The sequence below is a fragment of the Scatophagus argus genome, chromosome 1, assembly GCF_020382885.2.
Source record: "Scatophagus argus isolate fScaArg1 chromosome 1, fScaArg1.pri, whole genome shotgun sequence".
Classification (NCBI taxonomy): domain Eukaryota; kingdom Metazoa; phylum Chordata; class Actinopteri; family Scatophagidae; genus Scatophagus; species Scatophagus argus.
This window is the reverse complement of record NC_058493.1, coordinates 24,913,802-24,939,870: the sequence shown is the minus strand read 5'-3', so window position 1 is coordinate 24,939,870 and position 26,069 is coordinate 24,913,802. Positions and strand designations below refer to the sequence as shown.

The window sequence follows — 26,069 nt, the reverse complement described above, 5'->3', positions numbered from 1 at the left end:
ATACTGTACAACCCAAACCATCCCACCTTTTATGGCTTTTGATGGATTGTGCCGAGTGGCGCAGCAGCTCTAAAATGTGCCCATTACCTCAAATAGCATCCTTTTATTCCACTGGTTGTACTGAGAAGCTGCCACACCCCACCAAAAAATGACAACAGAACTGGCCTTTTCAGTGGACACACATGAAAAAAAGAAGGTTATAATCAAATAAATCCTTCCTTTTTAGGTGTTATCTGAGAAGAAAAGAACTTCAGATCCTTCATAAGATGTCATGAAGTTTTCAAGCCAAAATCCCGAGGGGCGTGTCCCATTGTGTGTCCCGAGCCTGTCCTGCTTCTTTGTGTTGTGGCTAGTGTTTTATGGCACAGTGCAGGAACTGTACACAGGTACCTGAAACTGCCAGATCTGTTTTTTTTTGATTTGGTTAACATGAAACATCAGAGCCGCATTGACATTTGCTCTGAAACACCACAGTGATCTGTTGTGGCTTAGTCGGCTGAAAAGAATAACAATTTTCTTCTTCTATACACGTTGCTGCACATTTACTGCAGAAAGAAAATACAGAACATTTCTGATGGAAAAGAAAACAAATATGGAGGGTCAGGTTGGACATTCTACAGTGGACATTCATTTAGAGTCCCAGTGAACTGATGCAGAGCTGAAAATGGTAAACAGCAGCTGCAAAAACTTGATTTTAGAGGAACACAACAACAGGCAGTGAAGTGCACTGCACTGACTGACTCTACGCTCAACGAGTAAACATCAGCGACACGAGCACCCACTGCTACTCCCACCATCAACGAGCAGTGAGGGCAAAGATGAAAAAGGATGCAGCATAAAAAGGTAAATGTGTTGTCAGACTGGCTTTGGTGTTAGTACATTATGTATTTTAACATTCAACTACTTTAATATAAGTGTGTAAAATATTTGCATAATACTAGGTCACATTCAAACCAGAAAAGGTATACATAGCTGGGACTTTCAGTCCCACAAGACTGCGCTGCACACCTGAACACAAAAGATTCTTTGGAAACTGCAACATCAAGCTTATGTGGAGGAAATGCAGAGGCTCACACATATTATACTAGGGGACAGGAGATTCTATTCATTCTTCTTATCTATCATAAACAACTTTAAAATCTTTGGTAGGGTTTTCAGGGCACATATCTCAAGCATCTTTGCTGAGACAGTACATCTTTCAATCGAAATGTAGAGTTTCAAGGTTGTGTCATTATGTTTCCATACCTGAATCCACCTTCACATTTGTCTGCATGTGAACAAGCTCCTCCACCCCCTATAATATAAGTAGACTTAGGAATTCAGCTATATATCTGCTCAGAAAATAGTCCAGACAAAGTTGCACTACACCACACATGCATCTGTATACTGAGGGTGGGCTGTAGATGAAAAGAGGGCATTGTATTATTGATAGTTATCAGCTTTGTGCTGAGTGTTCGTGCATGGATCAACCCATTTATTTTTGCTTTGTTCCTCTCCTCACTGTTTTTTACTTAAGGGTTAATGCAATACAACTTGCCTGAAGCTGAATACAGTAAGACATGACAAACTGCATATTTATCCGTCAAATCAGCAAGGGCATTTGGGGGGTATTTGATGCTTTGTTTCTCGTTGTGGTTTTTGTAAAGAGACACTTGTCATCCTGTTGAAATGAGGGATAATCTGCAAGCTTGCATTGTGTCTATTGTGCACTTTGCGTGTTTTTCGGCCGCACACAAAGATGAATTAGCTGCAGTTAACAAAAGCCAAAACCTGTCAATGGGGAAAATTCAACGTCACTAATAGGCTTTGAGTTTGTGTTTGAACGGGTTCGCAGCAGCCTGGCTTAATCACACAAAAAGTTGATGTCATTTCATCCAGCAGAACATGGCAAATACAGCAATGATTTTGGCATTACAGAGTTACACTTTCAAACTGAAGTAACATCAACATCCTCTTTATTATAAAAACACGTTAAGAGGTGCATTTCATATTGTCTTAAATTGGTTTGGAATTTGTTCCACCATTTGTTTATCAATCAGTTCGGCTGTCAGTCTCCTGTCTGTCTGATCTCAAGTCGGTCCGTTTTATGCGTCACAGGTCATATACACAGCAGTGCAGCCTTTAACATCACAGCAACACACAGACATGTCTTGGATGCCAACATGCGTGGATGTTCTTCACTGTGAGTGACAGACACAAACACAAACTTCGCAATGTGTACAAGTAAGACCAAAGTAAACCGTGTTGGGATTACCATAAAAACGTACGAAACACCAAACCTTATCAGATACTTAAAACACCATCACCCAGCTGAACATTCCCAGTCTGAAGAAGCTAGCAAAGGAAAGGCAGCTAAAGCTAACCAGAGCTCAGTGCCAGACAGCTGATAAATTACCTCAGTGCTGGTGAATTTATAAGCATACTGTAAAATTATATAAGTAACTGAAATTTATTTTGTTATATAAATCTGTTGTACCTGCTTTTGTTTGGTAAAGTAAAATATGTGGGGTGTACAGCTCATTTTCAGTTATTTGCAGCTCTTTCCAGCTGCAGAGCATTTTATTTAGAGAGGAAACTGCAAAGTTTAATATTATCTTTAATTATGAAAGTAAAATTTTGCATAAAAGAAAAACTGATTTTTGTCTGTATATGCTGTCAATTATACTTCATAGAAAGAATATCAGAATCTGCAAAAAACTGTAAAATCAGGTCACACTTCCAAAAAATAGGAAATCGGATTCAGCCGAGCAAATCGCAGTCGGTGCATCTCTATTAGCTAACCTGAATCTTGAACGGCTTCAGAACTCGAAAGTTCTGTTAAATATGAAACGGATACATTAAACTTTATTTCCACTTCCTATTTTTCACCCTAGTCACGCCGCCTCTCATTGCAGTGCCAAACGTTTACCCCACACTTTGAGAACTCCTGCCTTAGAAATAATTGGAATAACTTGAAAGTTCTTTTCCAATACACCTTTTTTCACCGCAGCATCAACAATGGCTCTTCTTCTCAAGTGTACCAGTAAGCCAATGTGACCGTTAAACTGAAGCTGATTTCAGCCAACATTCATTTTATCATTTACATCAGTGCTTTTCCTACTATGATATGTTAAATTTTCCTCACATTTCAAAGTGTGAGCCGAGCTCAGGCTATAGAAATATATGTGACTTTGTACGGGGGGGGGGCTCAGCCTCGGCTCTCCCACATCAGACTCGTGGCGGCACAGACGATGATTATCATTCTGGCCGATAAAACTGACCCACATCTGTCAGCTGCCAATGTATCATTTGCTGAGCGAACCGCACCAGCCAGTGATGAATGGACCTGCCTCCTCTGCTCAATATGATGCTGGCTGGCTCGCTGTCCAGCACCGGGCAGCCTGACAAGAATCCTCACAGCAAAACAACTCCGCAAATGTCCACCATTTGGTAATGCTGTATTCAAACATGGAACAAACAAAATCTAGAATGGCGATTGTGGTAAAAGTTAAGCTTTCACCTCAATTGCCTTAACTGTTAAATTGATTTGACAAAAAAAAAAAAAGATTACCAGTCCCATTTTCTACTTTTTCTGAAACTTTCATCAACATCTCATCTTCGTCTTCTTCAGTAGATGGAGTTTGTGCAGTTGTAATGAGAAAGATCCTGACATGAAGTTGAATCTAAGCTTTCGATTGGTGATGGTCATCGGCCGACACTGCCAGTTTCACCAACACAAATCCTGCCCACTGAAGTGCACTGTTTCTGACACAAAGCTGTAAAGGCTTACAGAAGAGTTAGATCTAAAAGAAATTATGCAGCAAAAAATATTTTTTTCCCAAAACAGGTTTGAGGATATTTTTGAAGAAAGAGAACAAAGAGAATTTACTGTGAAAGCCCATCAAACTTACTCATCCTCCTCATCTCTTAACACACTGAAGCTGAGCTGCCTGTTGGATGAAGTGGATTCCCCTTAGGTACTTTTTCTGCAGCGTGACTAAGTCCCTGTTACTTCTTCCCCCAACTACAACGATAACAGCATTCGTTTGCTGTTTTGAACAAACAGAAAAACCAGAGAGGGCAAACTAGTGTATAGTGACAGTGGGATCATCTGCGAATCACCTGCGGGTGGTTGCCTCTGTGTGTGGACTTTATTCCCTGTCTTTTGGCTCTAGGATCTCTATGTGCGTGACATGGAAAACCAAAGCTCTTAAAATAACAACTGCCACAAGCCCTGCTGGTGGAAAGCCCCAAAGACGACTGGGGACAAATTTTCGATCCGCTCTGTCTGATTCAGCTTGGATGTCTTCATTTTAATCACCATTTAACAAGGAAAACTGAGCAAAACACTCACACATGATGAGCAAGTCAGCAGCAACCAAGTCACACCTTCAAATGCAGCCTTTTCTGGTTTGATTCACTTATAGATTAACCACAGTGACACGCATTTTATAACTTAGGTCAGTGGCAACAATGATGAAGAGCGGATGAAAATGTGTCAAATCATTTTAACAGTTTAACACACACTTGTGAGTTACATTTGGAAAAAAGAGCTGTGCAAACTGGTAGCTGATAGTTTGACGTCATCAAGACACATCCGTAAACAGGTGAATGCACTGCTGCACCTTCTCCTCATGCTCACCAACCACTCCAAAAGCTCTGAAAACATTCTAAATAGCTCACATAAACAATGAAATGTTATGTTATAGGACTCTAAAGTTTGCTCAGTTTGCCACCTGAGTCTGGTCTTGAACTGGCTGCACTTTTATAAATGTTATAATTTTTTAACCCTTATAACCAACCAGAGAGCTCACAGCTAATATGCACTCATACCATTAAGTGCAATGAATGAGAGATCATCACGGTAAAGCCTGAAGTATAGCTAAATGTTGAATGAAATTTGGATTAATGAAGCATAAATACCAAAAAGTATAAATATCCTGATAAATATATTGATCCATTAGAAGAAATACTAGGAAAACACAAAGTGAGGATCTGCTTCAGGAAAAACAGGTTACAATGATGAGTTAAGACCTGAATTTCAAAAGATGAACAGACGCCCAGCACTTCTTGTATGCGTTTGTAGTTCAGCATGAAAACAACTGATTTCAGTACTGTAGTCATATTCGAAATGTTCAAGTGAAATTGTTCTCGGCAGCCAACCTGTGTCACCTCCAAGTACTACACAAGTGTTGCTGAAATCGCCCTGAATGCATCGATGGGGGCCCACATGCCCCAGAATCAGCATGACAAGCTGTTAATCACGCCTGGTCATTTATCTGTCAGAGTCCACCCAAGTGTCGCCCCGTGAAGATGGGCAATTCCCCACAACACGATCGCACAGCCACCTCCAGATGTCTGGCTGAATGGCTGTCAGTGTCACAAAGCCAGCGTTCATAGTCTGAGCCTTCTGACTCAAGCACTTCAGCGGAGGATGTCAGTCCAACGACTTCGACAAGCAGCTGAACACCTGACGGACCCTGAGCAACACTTCTTTCATTCATCGAGTTTATTCGGCAGTCTTGGCAACGTAGCTCCTCCCTCCCACGAAATGTATTTTTACAGACAAGCGTGACAGCTTTGAGGGTACAACTGTGACCAACACGCTGTGTTTGCATGCGCTTTAGATCATAGATAAAAATGAGATATAAAATGTAACACAGTGCTTAATATAATGTGAGGACCGGTAATTTTCACATTAATGTGCTGAACCCTCAGGATTAATGAAAAACTCATCATTGGACAAATCTTTACCCCAAAATCACTTGTAATTGAAATTTTCTTAATGTGTACCCTTTGCCTCTATCCCAGACTACCCAAAAATTAGATTAGATCAGATTAAATTCAGTTGGATCAGAAGGGTTAGAATAACGATAAGGATAAAGACTCTTTACATTACATTTGGGTCGAAGGTCCAGTGTGTAGGATTTATTTTCATCGAGTGGTGTTGTCACAGGTTGCAATCAATTCAACACCACTTGTCTCACAGTCCCATATGGTGGCCACTAAGATTGTGACAAACACAACAGGCCCCCTCCAGCCCTATTGTTTAGTTTGTCCATTCTGGGCTACTGTAGAAAAATGGCAAACTCTGTAGATAAGGATTCACTCTTAATACAGATCTCCAAGACTCTGAGGTAACACAGTTCTTGGTGTCAGGTGATTATACGCTGAAAAGATCATTCTGAGTATTATTTTCTATTTTAGAAAATAGGACCCCCTAAATGAGATAAATTCACCTCAGTTAATTTAGGACTATATCAGATTATATTATATTACAGTTATAATAGGTTCAGATTAAACATTGAACTAATCCTTGTTAGCTGAATGTCAGAATAATTTAGATTAAATAAAAAAATTACAAAACATTAAATTAGGATAAAAAATTAGATTATATTTGATTAGAGCTATAACAAAGTAACATTAAGATAAAATACCCAATTGATTTGGAGTTAAACTACACTACTGATTTTTAGAGGAAAAACGGTCAAAAACTTCAAATAAATTTCACTTAAAAAGTGACTGAAATAAAAAGAGCAAACAAACAAAAAACAAATGCAAAAGCTAAATTATTATGTTCCACAGAAGAGATGATTTGTCAAATCTCCCTTCTCAGTAATTGTGAACATTTTGTCCTTTGTACAGAAATAACAAAAATAATCAGCCACACACCCGAGGAAAAAAACCAGCCAATGCCTCTGTTACTGTGTTCTAGAAACAGCGACTGTAAAAACTGTGCTTGTGCTTGAATAACACATATTCACTCAAACATTTTGCTTTCTGTGACTTGTAAATAAGGTAGGACTGTCAGAACAATCAGAATGCCTAAGATGCTTTGGTAAAGTGCTGCACAAAATGCTCAAATTTCCCCCCTCAAACACTGTGAGTCACTGCGCATAAATAAAATGTTGATCCCAAATCATAATTGTAAACATGTGCACAACCCAGCACAAGTCAGTGCTTGTCAGCTGAGGAGACAGGTAGCCCGGGGTAAAACTAACATGACATTACATCCACACACGTGACCTGCTTACTGTTAGGTCTCGGGGGGGTGGGGGGTTTCATACACACAATTTATTCCTGTACGTAGCTGTCTAAATGGGAGTTGCGTTCGTGTTCTACAAAAATATTCTGGATGTCGCAGATTCCCACACATGAACACGGCCACAGCCAAGCAACACTGTGTGAGTTGTGTAGGTTGGCAGCATACACAACACAGTGAGTTGTGTATGCGGCCAACCTCAGTACCATCAGGAGGAGGTGTACGGTACATGTACAAACTAAGGCACTAAATTTTCAAAGTGAACTCACCACACTGGGTCACCGTCATCACTGACAGAATCGGCAGATTTAGTAATGGAAACAGATGTAGAGCTTCAGTTTATAAACAGTGCTTGTAAAGGCTAGTTTTGTACTGAACTCAGTACAACACAAAGAGTGTCTGGCAGCAACACGTTAATCACGCTCTTTATAATGTAGACAGAAATGGAGGCACGTGGCTGTTTACTATACAGGATCTCAATGTCAATCTGTCTTGCTGGATCAGGTGTCATTGCAGAATTAAAACTGTTTCAACAATGCATGCTGCAAGGATAAAAAAAGACTGTAAACAAAGCTATTCTTGACTCTGGAAACAAACTCTCTTAAACGGTGCGTACTGTTGTAAGTTCAATCCATTTGAACAGTGATGCATTCACTTACTCTTGTATCACACTGAAGTATCACACTTTCTAACAAAGGTACAGCTTCGATATGAATGGGACGAACTGCACTGTCAGCGACTATAGATCTTTAAACTGATCACAACAGTTAAAATCAGCAATGTGACTTTTAACTTACATTTTTTATTAAATCCTGTTCATATTCATATTCAGTGACAGATAGATGTTGGTTGTGACATTCAGACATTATTTTACAGTCTCTGCAAGACATCATGACTGGATGTCCAGTTTCCGTCCACTACGATTTTCAAGGTTTTAACTTAAAAGGTATGCCATGCAGACTTTCCTGCTCTTGCTGTTTGTAAACACATCAGTCAAAGGTGCAGGAAGACAGTCGTTGGAATTTGACAACCGGGAAATGAGGCTCAACAATCAACTATCTGCCTCTAGAATCGCTGACACTCAGAAACGCCCTAAAAAATGCAGGCAGGGGACAGGGCAGATAAAGTCACTGAGTCTACATGTTGTTCTTTAGTGGAAATCCTCCATAATATACCTTTAATCTACTTGATTAGACCTCTTAGGGCTATGGAGGTATGTAAAGACAGACATGAGTTTGTCGACTTCATGTAAATTGTCCTGGTCACTATTTCATTCTGATTGTGTGCCATATTTCCTATGTGCTCTCAGCCATATAATGACTCGCTGTCATTTCACATCCTGCCACTGTCTCCTGCCCTGCAGGAACCCTTGTGTTCCCACCATTCACATCACCTGTCCTTCCCCGCCCACCCACACACACACACACACACACACACACACACACACACACACACACACACACACACACACCTGTGCCCACTTCCTTATTAACCTTGCAGTACATTCACCAGTACTTTCCCATTCATTTTTGGCCTGTTTCAACTCCTGCTTGCTTTTTGGACTTCTTCCCTTTCCCCTGCTCAATAGGTTTGCCTTCTCTTCCAAGTCTGCCTGCTATCGATCCTGCCCTGGTTTATAACTAAAATGAAACATTTTACTTTACCTGCCTGATCTCTGCTTTTTGGGTCCAATCCTGGGTTTCCAATCCCTGAGTCTTTCCTCCTCATCATAACTCTGCCCAACTTCAACCTGAGCAAATCTAATCAGAATAACTGAAAACAACTGTGTGAGTGGGGGGGGGGGGTAAATTAACTGAACTGATTCTTTATTCTCATGACTATTTACATTGCAGATTCTCACTAAAGGTATCAAAGCTATGAATGAACACATAGCTCAGCACAGGAGCTATTTGACCATAAAAGACTGATTCGCACAGTCTCCCGTGAACAGTTGATGTAGAGATACTAGAACTCTGGGTGGCATTTCCCTGGGCTCTAATCTGAGGTGCTGATAACTTGCGGTATCTGAGGTTGGTGACTCAGATGAACTTATCCTAAGCTGCAGAAGTGACTCTTGGTCTTTCTTTCATGGGGAGGTCCTCATGTGAGCCAGTTTCGTCATAGCGCTTGATGGTTTTTGCGACTGCACTTGGGGACACATTCAAAGTTTTCGCAATTTTGCGGACTGACTGGCCTTCAGTTCTTAAAATAATGATGGACTGTCGCTTCTCTTGCCATAATATGAATTCTAACAGTTGTCAAATAGAGCTGTCAGCTGTGTACCAACCTGACTTCTGCACAACACAAATGATGGTCCCAACCCCATTAAGAAGGCAAGATATTCCACAAATTAACCCTGACAAGGCACACCTGTGAAGTGAAAACCATTTCAGGTGACTACATCAGCACTGTCAACAAAGCAAATCGTGGCTACTTGAGTAATCTAAAATATAAAACATATTTAGAGTTATTTAACATTTTTTTCTTTGCTACAAAATTCCATATATCCTGCTTCATATATTTGATGTCTTCAGTATGTATATACAATGTAGAAAGTAGTAAAAATAAAGAAAAAAACACTGAATGAGAAGGTGTGTCCAAACTTTTGACCGGTAGTGTACATGCAATGTGCAAATCAGGGCATCTACTATTATTCATTTAATGCAAAGTTACCCATTAACTGACACCATTTTCTCTGCAGTGCTGTTAACTCAGAAGTGTCCCGTCACACCACATTGGATTTTCTGTGCAAGCGTTTGTTCTGGCCAAATACCAATTGATTTTTGGAATGACAAGTGGCCGGCACCCAGATGGTTATATCATCATTCATTGTTTCAGATCCATCCAGATTAATTTGATCACAGCAGGATAAAAACGGTCAATCGGGCTGTAATGTAGCTGTAATATTGTGTATGACATGATGTTCCAACTCCGCAAAAATAGACAGGGAGGAGGGGACGCTGAAGTGACAGAAGGCAGATGTCCAGCAGTGAGAACTTTAATCAAGCAGCAAGCAGTGTTCTCTGACAGCATCTCAAAACCCACAGATTGTCTTTAAAGTGGCTCGTGTTGCAAAACAATGTGGAGATGTGATGAGATTTATTGAGATTTGATCTGAACTAAACACTGCTGAAATTTGATCTGAAACATGAGACTACACAAAAGTATCAACCACCTCTGCATGAAGGAAAACTTTTTTGTTCAAATTTTGCATATAACTCAGGCTTAATCTACTGTATAGAAGTCAACCATTTGGTCTGATTTTGTTTGACTAACAGCAATTTCAAAGAAGCATGCCAAGCAACTGATAAAATTATCCCAAAATTTCTCAGCATAATCAGATTCATTTGTACTTCTTGAAGTCAAAACGGCAAAAAAAGAGTTTCTGGTTCAGCTAGCATTCAGTTTCAGTTACGAAATGGCCAAACTATTCAGAGGTATGTACATTGTGATCATATTTAATATTATTAGTTAGTCAAAGAGCGATTCTGTACTTATTTTTTATTCGTCCTGTTTTTTCTTTTCTTTTTGTTTCTACAGATCAACTGAACTCTTAGATGTACAAAACAATGTAAACTTAGATTGGTCATATTCAGTGATACTGTACTACTGTGACCAGTGCCCACGAGACTGTCAACAGGAACTAGTTGGTGTCTGCTGTTTAGTGTTATGTTACACGGGACAGTACTTCAATATAAAGCCTCATTTTGATCTGCTCACCTGTAAAAGATGCTGCATTGAGTTAATACCAATACTTCCTGTATTTGTTTCAAAGTAAAAGCAATAAATACCTTGCTAAGAGATGAAGGGTCCTGTATTTTTACATTTTACATTACATTTATTGTGAAACTTTTGCAGGAACCATCGACCTGCAAGGTTCCCATACACACTTGAAATGTTGCTGCTGCCATCTTCTCTCAAGACTAAACCTTATTACTTTGAATTTAAGAAGAAAGGTTAAGCTGAAATGTGTCACAGTTGACTTGAAAATTTTTACACAAGGCTGAGCTCCTCTTCAATTCTCACTGAAGCTTCAAAGCCCTTAAAATGATATTTCCCAACTCAAGGTCAGCTTACCAGCCTTTGCAAAGCTTTCAACAAGGGCCTTCATCAGTGGATGGAATTTGCTCAATGTCATACCTGTCAAAAAACTCACATGCTAGTTCTTTTCTAACATAATGCCACCTTAAGTCTGTCTTCATTGTTGTTAAAAGTTTCACAATAATTATAATGCAGTTGCAAGCGCATATTGATTTTAAATGTGTCTGTGCTGATTTATCAGTGCTGATTATCTTCTTGTCAAAGTTAGAACATAACCTTGACAAGAAGAAAAGCTGACCGTGATGTTCCCCGTGATGGATTACCTCAAGCAACTTTAAAGACTTTAAAAAGTTGTTTTCATATTGTACAGAAATAAATGGAAACCAGTAAACCTGTAAGGTTTGAAAAACCCATCAGAAAGTAAAAGTGAAATACTATCGAGTGCTTCGGAGAAGAGTTGAGGGTAATATAAATTATAATTATGTGATTTAAATAGGCTAAGACATTCAAAGACATTGTTATGGATCTTTAAATCTATCTTGATTAACAGCTACAGTCATTTCTGGTTGAAGTTGTTCAATTTCACACAGCATTTAATTCATATATAGTCATGCAGCATTTCACTGATACCTGTCATCTTTCATTGGATTGGATATTCATCTGATGGAGTAGCAGCAATGTGTGCTGGTCTACAGTTTCAAACACATAACAAGGCCATCAGAACAATGGGGGAGGTGAGCCTAAAAACTCCTGTTACACTTAATCAAGTAAAAAAACAAAAAGAAAAGCAATTTGTAAACAATAAACAAATACTGTGTCACTGAAAAATAATTTTCATGTTCTCAGATGTTACAGAAAAAACAACAAAGAAGGTCAACATTAAATGTCAGTCTCAATTAAAGAAAAAGATTTTTTTAATGTTTCTTGGTGTTCAAATTGCTTTCAAGGTTCTGGTTTTGAAATATGGACTTTGAGCGCACTGCTGCACTTCTTTTTGTAAACAGTATGACATGCTGCTGTTATAAATATCAAAGCAAAGTCACCAGGAATTAGTTCTTTAAGCAGACTTTCAAACACCATTCCAGGGAGACCAGCATGATCTCAGGGCCCACTGGCCCACTTTGTTTCAAAGACATGTTTTTCTTTTTATTTCCATGCATGTCTCTGCACACCAATCAAGTTTCATTCATTTCTGTCCAAACGTAACACAACACAGCACCTGATCGGCAATATCAACAAAACCAAAGAGCGTGTGGTGGAATGCAGCGCTTCAGATACGGATGCTGCTGCCACAGACACCACATATTTCACTCCAACTAGATCAACCCACTGCAGCCCAATAAGTCGGGATTCCAAGAAGGTTAGTCATTACCATCATAACATATTTACAACATGTTGACTAGAGTCACTTTTCTACACTAAAATAAAAAGAGGAATGACAAAAGAGAGGATAGGATATCCCAATACTGAGACATGTACTAAGACAAAGAGTGTATGAGGAACTACTGCAAGTAACTAATCTTTACACACATGAAGCTGAAGAACAAGCTTAATTTTTTACTTTTTCTATCTAATAAATAATCACATGTAAAACAAGATATCAATAATCAAAATTACATATATATACATTTATATATAGGTTGATTTGTGTCGTTTATGGGGGGAACTGACCGAACCTTTAGAATGCACAGCGTTAGCTGTGACAGGTTCATGCCATGATGTCAAGTCCCATCCAGCTTAGTGGCTTTATGTGTAGGCTTCCCTCCATGCCACTGAGAGCTAGCGGGGTCAGCTCCCAGTTACATCACTGCTTGGCACTCAACCTGATAAAACTGCCCTAGGACTAAATCGGTCCAGTCGACAAGGACTGTGGACACGTACGTACTGTATCATGTGACAAGATAAAAAGAGTTTCTCCAGTTGTGCAGTTCAAAGTAGAAAAGACATTCACCTATGGATTCTCATATCAACACTGGTTAAAGCTTACGCCACAATACCATCTACGTGCATACAACACGATGAATGTTGCTGTTAGGAAAAGTTCAGCTGTCACAACTACTTTGGTTACAAATGCTTGTTTGACAGCACAGCACAACAGGGAACAAAGTGTGTAGAAAATAGTACTGCAAATTGTCCTCGCTGTCACGTCGGGTTGACATTAATGAGCACGTCTGCACAAGTAGAAAACAGCCTCCATTCTGATCGAAGCTGTAGCCATGTCACCCACAACTGCAGCGACCCAGAGCAAGATAACATCCTCAGATGCATCTCAATTGAGTCACTGATGCAGCCCTAACCCATTTCCAAATGAGCGTCTGGCAAGACCCTCCTTGTCAAGGCGGATAGGATGACTGCGCTGAGTCGCGTGGACAAATGGTGAGGGCGTTGAGCTGCAAACAGAATGAAAATGACCAAGGGAGACAGAGGGAGATACCGAGAGAGAGACAGAGATGGAAGGAGGCATTGTGCTGCCTTATGCAGCTCCCACACACTTAACGTCTCCATGTTGTCGTATTTTTGTTGTTGCAAGGATGATTCTGAGATGAATCACCATGTGACCTACATCTGAGACTTGGAGAAAATTAAATTGATATCATTAGTTGGCAGCTACCATCCACTTTGTTCCAAATTACAGTCATGCAATAGCCTACTGCTCTATCAGAGAGGCCGCTGCTCAGCTGTTAAAGATGGTGACTGTTAGTGTGTAATCTAGCTGCTGCGTGATGGACTTTGTTTGTGAATGCGTGTGTGCTTTTGGCTGATCACAGTACTCCTCAGTGAAATATGAAGGCTGCAGCGGAGATAAAACATAAAACAAAACCCCCTAAATGTCAGTGTATTCAGCTGAAAATTTCTTGTAATTGTAAAAAATTGAAAACGACTCTCCCTTTTCCTTTCTCGCACGTGTCCAGAATCATGAAAAGAAATACCATTTGTGGAAACACTTTTAATTTGATGGCGTGGCCTTCTCTTAAACTTTCAAATCAATGATGAAACCCAAGAACAAGTTTACAAATTGATTCTATTATTTTAGTTGATTCGAAATAATAAATTCAAGAAGGCAAATCACAAATTCCATATTAACTTGACCCAAAAAAAAAAAAATCACAGCACTTGACCCACTCAGTGCTTCCAGCGCATAATGTTTTACATTAACAGAAAAACTTACATCTAACTGCTGAGAGAGGCACACTAAGCCTCAGGATCAGAGCTGCACATTCCCATTTCAGGACCAATGAATTATCATAATCAGCCGTCCATGGATGTCGATGCGTATGTATGACAAACATGCCGTTCCCTGAGGCGCTGTACATACACTGCATGTTTTCGTGTGACTCCACTTCACTGTTGACTGGATGATTCGGTGCAATGTGCACTCCTAGAAAGTCACTTTCTTTCTCAACATGGGGGAGGAGGCTCGCTCACGACAAATCGCACATGAACATCAAACGATCGTTTCATTTTATTTCAAGCACAGAATCACGATGCTAATACGCCAATACGCTTTACAATTAGAGAGAATAAACAGGACAAAACATGAGTTAAAAAAAAACAAAACATGAACGACATTGAAAAACAATGTAGAAAACATGATGGAAACGTGGCATTGGTGTTTGTTTCACGGACTAATTCGAGGAATGTTACAGTCATTGCTCCACATAGATCTGACGTTTTCACCCATCACTGTTTTTACTCTCTTCTGTGGGGAGGAGGCCTCAGCAGTCAGTAAGTCACGGTCTTCATGTATGTAGTGATTTATTTGCTAAGTCTCTTTCCACTGCACTTTGTCGCATTTTGCTTATCAATAAACCAACTCTACACCTACCTCAGCCGAGTGGAAAAACTATTTTGCAGTATTTTGTTATTCAAATGTCGAACACTTCCACTCAGTTTTTTGTGAATAAATTGAAGGTGCATGTAAACCTCCTCCCCGCCATACTGAACTTGAACCGAACCTTCCATTACACCTGGCGAGAGTTTAATTTAAAAGCGTGAAGCAGAGGGAATAAGTGAATCCAGCTACTGGCTCCTATCTTCTAATCAATTCTTTATCTGCCTTTTGGTCACGCTCTTTCCGTCTCTTCTCTAAAAGCACAATGCCTTCAACACTGCCACCTCAGAGGAGGACAATGGAGTGATCATACACAGCAGTGGAAGTGGAAGACATCAATGACAGTGTAACTGAGTTGAGAATAATAAAAACAAGTGGGCAAACTTCTGAAAGCTGCTTTCTCTGTAGATTGTCCACACAATGTGCCTGAAACACAACTACTGGCCTCTAATACAGCTGCTATGTTTGGACTGAGCTGCAGTTCAAAGTCAGAATACAGTTTTGGAATCCAGGAATGAACCAAAATTGAATTTGGGGAAAGTGTGATCATTTTTCCACAGAGCTTCCAAACATGATTCTACCACTAGATCCAAAAATACTCAATCACTCCCTCTCTCTCACACACACATACACACACACACACAGGTTTTATTCCCCCCACATTACTATCACTCACATGCACATTTCTCTCCTCGGCACTACATGGAGTCAGAGCTGGCAGCTTCAAACCCCCCCCCAGCTAGTGAGGCAACAGGGGGAGTAAACAAACAACACATGTGCACATGCAATCGACAATCCTCCCCGGCTGCACACAGTGACTGGCTTTACACACAGTCACATGGCACAGGAGCATCCTATCACTGAGACCAAAAAAAACCACTGACTCCATTAAAGTCAGGATAAAAAGGACACAAGAGGTGTTGTTGTAGGTTTCAGGCACTTTAACAGCGAGCTAACAGGATGTGAACACAGCCTGACACATCGGGGCAAACCAAAAGCTGATTTACAAAGTGTCAAGGACTTCACTAGTGCTGAACAACTACAAACACGCAATCTGCAAAAAACTGAAAATTTTAAAATATGAAGATGTTCTTTTGACATACACAATGTACAGACTGTAAGTTTGTCTATTTTATATAACAATAAAATAAGGATTAATTTAAAAAAATAATTAATTAATTAAAAATTGCCAACATTTAAGCCATAATGAAATTAATTATGAGGTGAGGTGCGGTCGTAATGGAGAGCGGATCCATCAGCAGTTTTTCTTACCCACAGAACCACACGTGGTCATACTGCTACCTAACACATCTTTTGTTAATATGAATAGCTTGAAAATTGTGAATTTATAGTTTAGACTACTTTTACTTACTACCTACTTTTTCTTTGCTGGTAGTATTATACTATTATATGTTACTCGTTTTTATGTTTTATGTGTGCACCAATCACTAAGGCAAATTCCTAGCAGTGTGAACCTCTTCACTTACATGGCAATAAACACGATTGTGATTCTTAAATCTTTCCACATTGGTTACATTTTCTTGTGGGTGGTTTATATGGCTGACAAATACTTACAAAGGATTCAGCAGAGCCACAGTAGAATCTGTAGGTTTGATAAAGATTTAGTGATTCTGAAAAGGTCTTTTATTTTCTGCGACATCAAAAAACTGAGCGCGAGAATAACTCATAATGACCTTTGGAAACGATAGTCTTTGAAGCTATCTGCCACCTCCATAATCCTCAAAAGAGCAAAGTCAGAATGCAATTGCGAATAAAAGGAACGGAGCTCGCACCCACACGTACACACTCAGCACAAACACACACACACACACACACACGTCCTTTTCCACTCCCTCAGTTACATAACCTTAATGCAAGAGACAGCTTGACTAAGACATCCTGGGCCTATCTTGTGATCGCCGCTTACATCGGCATGCTGGGGAATTCATTCATTCATTACCATGTTGAGCTGATGACCTGTGTGTGGAGAGAGATGAATCGTGGAAAGCAGGGCTCCAACCAACAATTATTTTCATGAGTGATTAATCTGCTGATTGTTTTCATGATTAATCGTTTAATCAAAAATGTAAAACAGTGATGTCTACAAATTGTTTCTTTTGTTCACTCAACGGTGACATATAAGTCCTTACATTTAAAATGCTGTTTTGACATTTTGTTCGAAAAATTACTAAAACTGATTCATCGAAATTTTACATAGTTGACAAATCATCAATTAACTGGCCAAATGACTGGCGAGTTTTCGACACCCATAACATAACACATCTTACCAAACTTATTTAAACTCTCTACAGCCTGATGTCATTTTTAATAAGTAGTTCCTCATGAAATATGTCCAATTCATAAAACAAAACTGTCAAACCCACAGATGTCAATTAAATAATCTTGTATTGGACAAAAACAACTGATGGCAGTCAGCCGACATCATCTCACAGATTAGCTCGCTTGCTCTGCTGCCCCTGTTGGCTACATGACCCCTTGCTTTGCAGATCATCCCAGTCCATCAGGACTCTCCCAGGCTGACACAGACTGTAAAGGCAAAGCCTCCTCTTCTGTACCCTCCGCATCACAAACACACACTCACACACACTCACACACCCGGCCATCCAAAGGGAGCAACAGGCGTTCAGGTTCCCGGCAGACGCACGCGGTGAAACACAGGGCTCCCAAAGGCCTTTGGTGCAGCGTGCAGGCGGGCGCCACTGACAGCCAGGCAGAGCCGACGGTGACAAATAGTAGTGGACTTTTTACGCCCCAGCAACTTGCAACCCCGCCCACCTCCAACACACTCTCCCCGCCTTGACACCCCCATTCCCACCTCCATCTCTTTTCCCATCTATGACACAGAAACAGAGATTGCAGCCACAGCCCACCAACAGCTCCTGGCTTCTCATGCAGGGAAGGGAAAAAAAAATAAAACAACAACAACAAAAATATTCATATTCCACCCTGACTGAACCAGAGGGAGGGGGGAAGGCCCAGGGAGGCACAACACGCTGAGGCAGTACACTGAGGATTTACAAGACTCTCATAAGCAGTTTTGCACTTACATGGACTAATAATCAGATTAAAGTAAGGGTCACAGTACCAGAGCTGTCATATAAACACCTTAACCTGTTTATCTTCAAATCATTAAATCCCATCACAATCAAAAGTTAATTAGGAGACCCGCATGCCTTGTCAGCATCATATAAAACTTTATCTGATTTGTGCTGATTTTGTGATTTTTTTTTCTTTAAAGATAAGAAGTGTTGTCAGTGCATGTGCAAGAGCTTCACTAAAGTCTCTGTACATTAATCAATACAAGAAAGAAAAAATACCAACAAAGTGACTCCCAGATCTTGTTGTAATGGTGATTATAGTTAGTAAAGGTACACCCATTTAATTATTTTACCACTTTCACTTTTGAGCCTGATGCATACTTTTAGTAGAAATTACTGCGTGTAGGCTAATAAGCACCAAGCACATGGATGTACTAAACGTCCAACATCACCATCCACATGGAGCCGCCCTGCTGATCACACACACATCCTGCATAACAAACCAGTACACTGATTTGAATGAGCCTAAACAGCCCAGCTGACTTGTGTCAGCAGCAGGATGACACACATTATTGGTGTATGTTAAAATCAGAAGCTTTGACAATATTGAGTGTGGGACAACAACTCAGCACAATTAACTTTAGTTCTGTACTTTAAAAAAGTATTAAGCTACTGGAGTATTTCCTTATTACCATACTTTTCACTCCACTACGTTAGTCTGAGAGCTTCAGTCACTATAGTTACTTGTCCTGAATTCAGGACTTTTACTTGTTAAGTGAGAGTACTTTCACTGTGTGCTATTGCTACTTTTACTGACATAAATGATTTAAATACTTCTTCAACAAGCCTTAACTTAGTGCTCCAATTAAGAAACTCCCCAGAACAACAGCAACAACCAAATGGGAGAATATATTACAGAGACAGTTCAAACAATAGCACTCACAATATGCAATTTAGTTTTAGTGAGTATTCAACTTTCTCAACAGCATGAAAACACTGGACGTACCAAAGCACAGGCCAAAGAAATTTAAACAAAGCTTCGACAGCTTAGTAGCAGAAATTAGCCAACAGATACCGAGTCAGCAGAGCAGTAAATAAAGCCAGCGACCAACTGACAGGCTAACGTTACCAAACGCAAAATCACAGCCGAGACAGATTAGCAGGTTAGCTCAAATATTTAGTTAGAAAAATACAATCACTACTTACCTTACGGGAGGACTAACGTTATCCGTCTATCAGACAGGCTGTAGCGACCACGTTAACAGGTTGACAGATCAGCTTGCCGACCAAATGCTAAGGGCGAGCAGCGGCGTAGCAACGGTTCAAACCTCCCGCCATTTTGAAAAAGGTGCGTTTGATGTCCCGTACAGTAGCCACGTTACAGCCGGTGGAGTTCGTTACCAGTCGTCGTATGAAGAACTTTTACAAAAGTATTATCGCAAGTAAAAGTCGTGTATTCAATCAGGTAAAAGTACAAAACTACACTATATAGACAAAAGTTTTGGGACACCTGATCATTACACCAACAGGCACTTTAATGACATCAGTGTTTCTGAGGGAATTTTCGCCCATTCATGCATCACAGTGAGTGTGTGAGGTTTGAGTACACTGTGAATGGGGAGGGATTAAATTGTGTGCGTGCACAGAGACATACTTATTCCTGAGAGTTACTACCAAAAAGATTAAGGACAAAATGCCACAATCCCACTGTAATTAGCTCCTGAAAAATAGACAAACTCGTTCTGAGTGTCCCAGGCCATTGATTTTATTATTATGCCAATATTGTGGCACATTCAGACACCATGAGGGGTCTTTGTATCACTACTGCTGAGTCATAAAAGTCCAAAAGAAATTGTCTCCAGGTGTAGATTGTTGCACATATCTGCTGTATTTGAAAAAAAGTAGGCATGTACAGATACATTATATAGACAAAAGTATTGGGACACACTTCTTTAATATGGACTTCAGGTGTGGTCTGGGGCTGTCTTTCAGGAGATGGGCCCCTGACTTCCAGTGAAGGGAAATCGTAATGCTTCAGCATACCAAGACATTTTGGACAATGCTATGCTTCCAACTTTGTGGCAACAGTTTGTTGAAGGCCCTTTTCTATTCCAGCATGACTGTGGCCCAGTGCACAAAGCAAAGCTCCATAAAGACATGGCTGGATGAGTTTGGTGTGGAAGAACTTGACTGGCCCACACAGAGTCCTGACCTCAACCCCATCCAACACCTTTGGGATGAACTGGAACGGAGATTGTGAGCCAGGCCTTTTGGTCCAACATCAGTGTGTGACCTCACAAATGCTCTACTGCATGAATGGGCAAAATTCCCACAGAAACACTCCAACATGTTGTGGAAAGCCTTCACAGAAGAGTGGAAGCTGTTACAGCTGCAAAGCTGTCTGTGTGCTTAGAATGCAATGTCATCAAAGTGTCTGTGGGTGTAAATGTCCCAATACTTTTGTCCATATAGCATGTCTGCTGTATTTGAAAAAGGTAGTCATGTACAGATATTTAATAGCTTCTTGGTGCACTCAACTATACATTTAACTGAATTACATCTTTCTTACTAATTTGTGCTGTGATGTACTGACCATCTGATGGCAGCACGGTCAGTTTAACCTGCTATGGAGCAAAAAATGTATAGTAGATCCATATCCCTCCTCCCCTTAAAGCTCCCACCGAGTGCAGGAGCACCCAGTGCTCAAAGCTCCAATAATAACACAATAGCTTGTCTTACACCTCCTGTATTTTTCTTGGCCTGTGGTCCAACTTTTAATTATGATTTTACCTGCATGAGCACATATTCTGAATGAAAGTTAAAGATATTAGACAATAATTCTACAGCCCCATGTCACCCCCGTGGCCTAATCCAAGCATGTCGATAAGCACTTTATTATCCACATTAGAAAATCTTTTAATGCACATTTAATGTCCCTGGTGGCTCTGATCAGCTGTGGCTCAGAGTCATTGACCTGCAATGCTGTCAAGATGCTATCAGTTATGTAAATCAAGTGCACCTGCAGCATTTAAAACATTTAAAACTATAATACACCTAACCACACACACACACACAGTCAAACAACCTGTACTTTAAAACACATACAGAGTATTGAGGCAATCAAAATATGATTTTCTTTGACTTCTAAAAGCTTGAACTCATTTAATATGAAATCAGGGGTTGTGCTGATAGAACAAGGCATAACACTTAAACTCTTAATGTTGTGCTGTCACAACTAAAGCTGCCCGAGTTCATTGTTGGTTAGCATCATTTGGCTGTGAAATGAAAGAAACAAAAAATGACTATGCTGTGAGCTAACCTAAAGTAGCTTTCTGTCCTATGAACTTTATGACTGATGAATTAGCTCAGGAGAAGATGTACTGTCACTTGAGTGTAGAAAATGATTTACTTATGTGACTAAAACAAAGCGTAAATAGTTATTTACTAAGTAATTTAATTGATATTAGATACAAACTCCCATCTGGGAGTCTCGTCCTTAGCTTCGAAATGATGCACAGTTGAAACTTGCTACTTACTTAGTATTTTTCTACAGAATCTAAGAACAGCTGTGCCTTTATTTTGTAATGCCATTCGCTCCAGTTAAGTATTTAGATATCCTGAGATAACAAAGGTCATTTTCTCGTGATAACAGGCCTTCTGTTTTCTTAAGATAGTTTATCACAAGAAAACGTCGGCTCAAGTCAAAGTCATGTTTTATAGTCATAACGCAGTTTGCATCTTCATGTGTCAATGTCAGAAATCTGAATGAAAACATGCATACAGAAGGAAATGCAAAACACTGATCCCGACTGTCTGATGTGAGCGCCATGTTGGGTTAGTGTCTCTGGAGAAATGTGATGATTAGCATCTGTTTGTTTGATCTGTCCTACATGGTTTCTGCCTGTTAGACTTTGACTGAGGTACACTCTGATGTGTTGATCCATCATGAGTGCTGCTTGACCTGGCATTTTCGGCTTAAATCTTGCTGTCAAGATGTCATCTATGCATGCTAGCGTGGCGTTCCTGCTCTCTGGTACGCATTATAAGCTTATTATTATAATAAGAACAAACAACCTCTTGTTTTCTTGAGATAATGAAACAATTGACAGAACCACAAAAACAAATAATATATTATTTTAACTATGTTTTGTTGAACAGTTGTCATTTCCTCCACTACTGATTAAAGCCAACTTGTCTTTTTAATTCATAATTTTTTACTCCAGACTTGTTTTGTCAGACCTTCTGCAAGTCTCTGGTATGTTGAAAGTGAACATAATTCTCCCTTCTGTCTAGGTTTCAGTGGGAAATCAGATTAAAGAAAAGTCGTCCTTTTATTCATTGGCTTTTTTTCATTTCTGCACAGAAGCAACGACTTAGTCGACTTAATATGATTGTCAAATTAATATAATCTCAGCGAAAGAAGTTCAAACTGAACATCTCTTCTGTCAAGGTTTCAACTGGAAATCAAAGCCATTTTGTTCTGTATATCCATGTATATCTCTGTTTCTCAGACCTGAAGCCTAATCTGATGCTGAGTTAGTGCTGTTTCAGCAAAAACAAGTTCAAAATGAATCTATTGCCTGTAGATTTTAGTCATAAGTCAAATAATTTCATGGTGCCCTTTTAATCCAAGGCCTTGCTCATGTAGAAAAGTCTAGTTTTAAACTGCATGACATCTACTGTAATGTTATATAGCAAAAGGCGTCCATGCACATCCTCCCCAAACATGTTCACAAGGTGGTGTCACACATAGTGAGATGGCAGAAAACACAAATTATTATTATTTTACTTTATCCGCCTTGTAGTATCACACCAAGGCCATGGCCCCCCACAACTCCCTCTGACTCCCTCCACATCAGCTGCAGCTGCAACCCTGTTGCCATCCCTGGGGACACGTAACCCCCCCAGAGGATCAAAAGCCAGCTGGTCAAACCACCTTGGAGAGGGTCTAAACACTGAAGGACTCAGCATCTCCACTGCCTGAATGGGATGTGACCCAGAAGAGGGAGAGGATGGAGAGCCAGATGTTGAGGCGCTACGCTTCAGGGGGAACGAGCGGGAGCTGGAGTAAGCCCGAGTGAGCAAGTGAGTGACAGACGGGGGTGACGTATGTGGTGTACGACACTGTATATGCATGCCGAGGGATAAGAGCCACATGTGAGCCTCCTGTCAGCACACAGGAGATTTACCCTGATGTGCATCCCCAGAGTCGCTCCTTCTTCCAACAGACGCGCCAGTGACATCTCCTAAAAGCTCAGAGGCAGCTCAGTGAGAGGTTTTATTTCACACAGCTCTTCAGTATTAGTCTGAGGTGGAGCTTGAAAGCTACTGAGGCTCAAAGTCTCCCACTTCGCTGAGCCAGTCACTCTCAAATTGGAGGAAATGTAAATGACTTACATAATCAGCACCCTCACCACACACACACACACCCCAAATAGTGTGAAGTCAGCGCTTAATAAGACTGTTGATAACTGCATAAAACTAGCCAAATATAATCAGTCATGTTCAGCAAGTCGTTTTACAGTTTGACCAAGTGAGGAGAATAAAACTGACACTTTATAAGGCTTCTGCTGCATGACGAGGTTTATCCCTGACCCAGAGTCAAGATCGTCATGTGGGTGAACTAGAAGCTGTTACTCTGCATTAATCACACTGTATTAATACCTTTCTGCATGTTGTGCATTTTAATAAAGTAACATCCATCTGAATGGACCCAGAGTGTCACTATGCATACATCTGGCCTGTATATGTTTACAGATAAACAATGGAAGATGCCTTCGGTAGCAAGTGGATTTATTTCACAATTATAATGGATGTTTTTTTTTCCCCTCACACTGGATTATTACACTTAAATTCAGTTCCAGTTTCCAGCACGTGACCATCAAGACATAAAGACTTCTTTTTCACTTTATTGAGACAGACTGCCCAAGCGTGTTGCTGCCATCTACAGACTTCAGATCACATCTGCCCCCCACCCCACCACCACACACACGCACAATGAAAACACCTGAGGCATTGATAGCAATTGAAATGACCCGACACGTCTGTGCCTGCAGCAGAGACGTTAGGGATGCAGTGCATGCATACGGCTAAACACGAGCAGCTTAGGTTTAGATATTCCTGTATTCACCTGTAGTGACATCACAGGGTTAGCTGGCTGACCATCACAGCTGTAAGGGTTCAGAGCCTTCCTAAAAATCACTTGTAGGGCTTCCCTGACATCACTGATGCTTTTTATGGAGTGTACACGCACACATTGACTTATATAGTTGCTCAGTAGATTCAAACCATTCTGGCTTGTGACCCCTTAAAACAATGTAAAGTCTATTTGGGGCCAGTGTCAGAGGTTGCATAGCTTATCTTTTGTGGCCGGTTAACTCATTGTCATGTCAGTGTCATTTCTCTTTCTCAGAATTATTTATTTGAATCTGCAAGGGCCTGATGAGGTAAAAAACAAAAGTCTGATCTGTCCTATGTCATTAATCATGATGACCCCTGGTATTCCTCATACAACCTCCTCCTGACAGGTTGAAAACTACTGGGGTGTTCATCTCAGGAGTTTACACTCATTTCCTTGTAGGTCACTTAACCGTAACTGATACTTACCTAACCTTAACCTTTAGCAGACCCAAGCGAAGACAGGAGCTGCTTTAGCTTGTGATAAACAGAACAGTTCTAAAACCAAATCAGAAACGACAAACTGTCCTCAGCTGACTGGGTTTAAGTCGAAAATCATGCACACTTTATCTAAAATTACACTCGCGCTGAGGTTTTCGTACCCTTGGGTTCCCCTGCTCTTGGGTGACCCTGGGAGCGAATGGCTGCATGTTCCTCCTCCTGTCATCAGCTGCAGACAAACTATAGCACAGCTCCCTGTTGTGTGTTTGTCCTGCACAGAAACTACATCACCTCCCAGGAAAAATAAAGGTGGAAGGAGAAGGGTGTACAAGCCCCCACCCCCCCCCCGACTGAAAATAGCATACCTATCTGTTGGATGGGCCAACAGGCCAAGGTGCAATGGGTGACATGTGCACCAAATGGACAACTGCTTACAGAGTATTGGAGGAGATATTTTGGAAATGTCATGCACTGGCATTATTAACATACCCCTTGTGTTAGCTTGTATGCAGGCTGTCACAGTCTGCAAGCAGAACAGGCAGGGTGGCTGGCAAGAAGGAGGGAGATTTATTATGGTTTTCATCAGCAGGGCACAATTGGGTGGGACACACTGGTTGTTCAAAGGCTTGTCATAATTTCTGCCATCTATTTAAAGTCAAACTCAGGCAACAAGCAAAGACGAGTGTGTCAAGAGCAGGGCAGACGACTTGCATTCCACAGATGTCTGCTCCTTGGAAAAGCGCCCTGTTAAACCTGCCATGTGCTCAACTACTTTCACTCCAGTGGAAACATTAATGTTTGAATCCCTGCTCCCCATGAGGGGGGAGAAAGACAACAAAACTCACAGGCTCATTTTGCCAGGGATGACTCAGCTTTTGTGAGGTGTTCTGTGAGAGCACCATCAGGGGCTATTATGACAATACGCATAGATTTCTGTGTCATTTCACCATGCGCACCCGTTACACAGAGGGGAAATGTTTTTACACAGCCAGCTTCATTAAATGAAAAATGGCTTAATTTGCAACGGTTAGCAGTCCCAATGGAAACCAGTTGGTAGCCTGTAGCCATGAGGTGACAGCCTGTCATTTGATTTTCCTTTGGCTTGTTGCACAGCATACTGCAAAGCACTTTTTTTTTTTTTTACAGCAGCCAATCGTACGTTTTGCAAACAAACAAAATGCAGGCAGGTAAAGTTCATTATCAAAGTGACATTTATAACAGTTTTTAAAGGATTACACTTTTCTGTCTCCTCAACACTTTGGGAACCCATATTAAAGCTTTTCTGCCATTCGGAATTAGGGAAGAGCGTAAACGTGTTTGGGGAGGGGGTAATCCTCAATAGCCTCGGGGTGTTATGCACACACGCTCACCAGCTGTTTTCATCATTGTGGCGTTGTGGTGGTGAAAGCCTGGCGGGTGCTGCCTCCCTGTGTTTGCACACAGTAACTGCTCCTGTTCGCAGTAATGACACTGAGGCTCAGTCAGTCTCTGCGATACA

General features: G+C 40.6%; 1 long non-coding RNA gene across 1 annotated transcript in view; it reads right to left on the bottom strand.

The window, feature by feature from the left end:
- Positions 1–19,295, bottom strand: part of LOC124061979 — an 87,820-nt gene extending 68,525 nt beyond the window's left edge. The window contains exon 1 of the long non-coding RNA XR_006843846.1: positions 19,160–19,295. This is a non-coding gene — a long non-coding RNA (uncharacterized LOC124061979). The remainder of the gene's footprint in view (positions 1–19,159) is intronic.
- Positions 19,296–26,069: the final 6,774 nt, after the last annotated feature.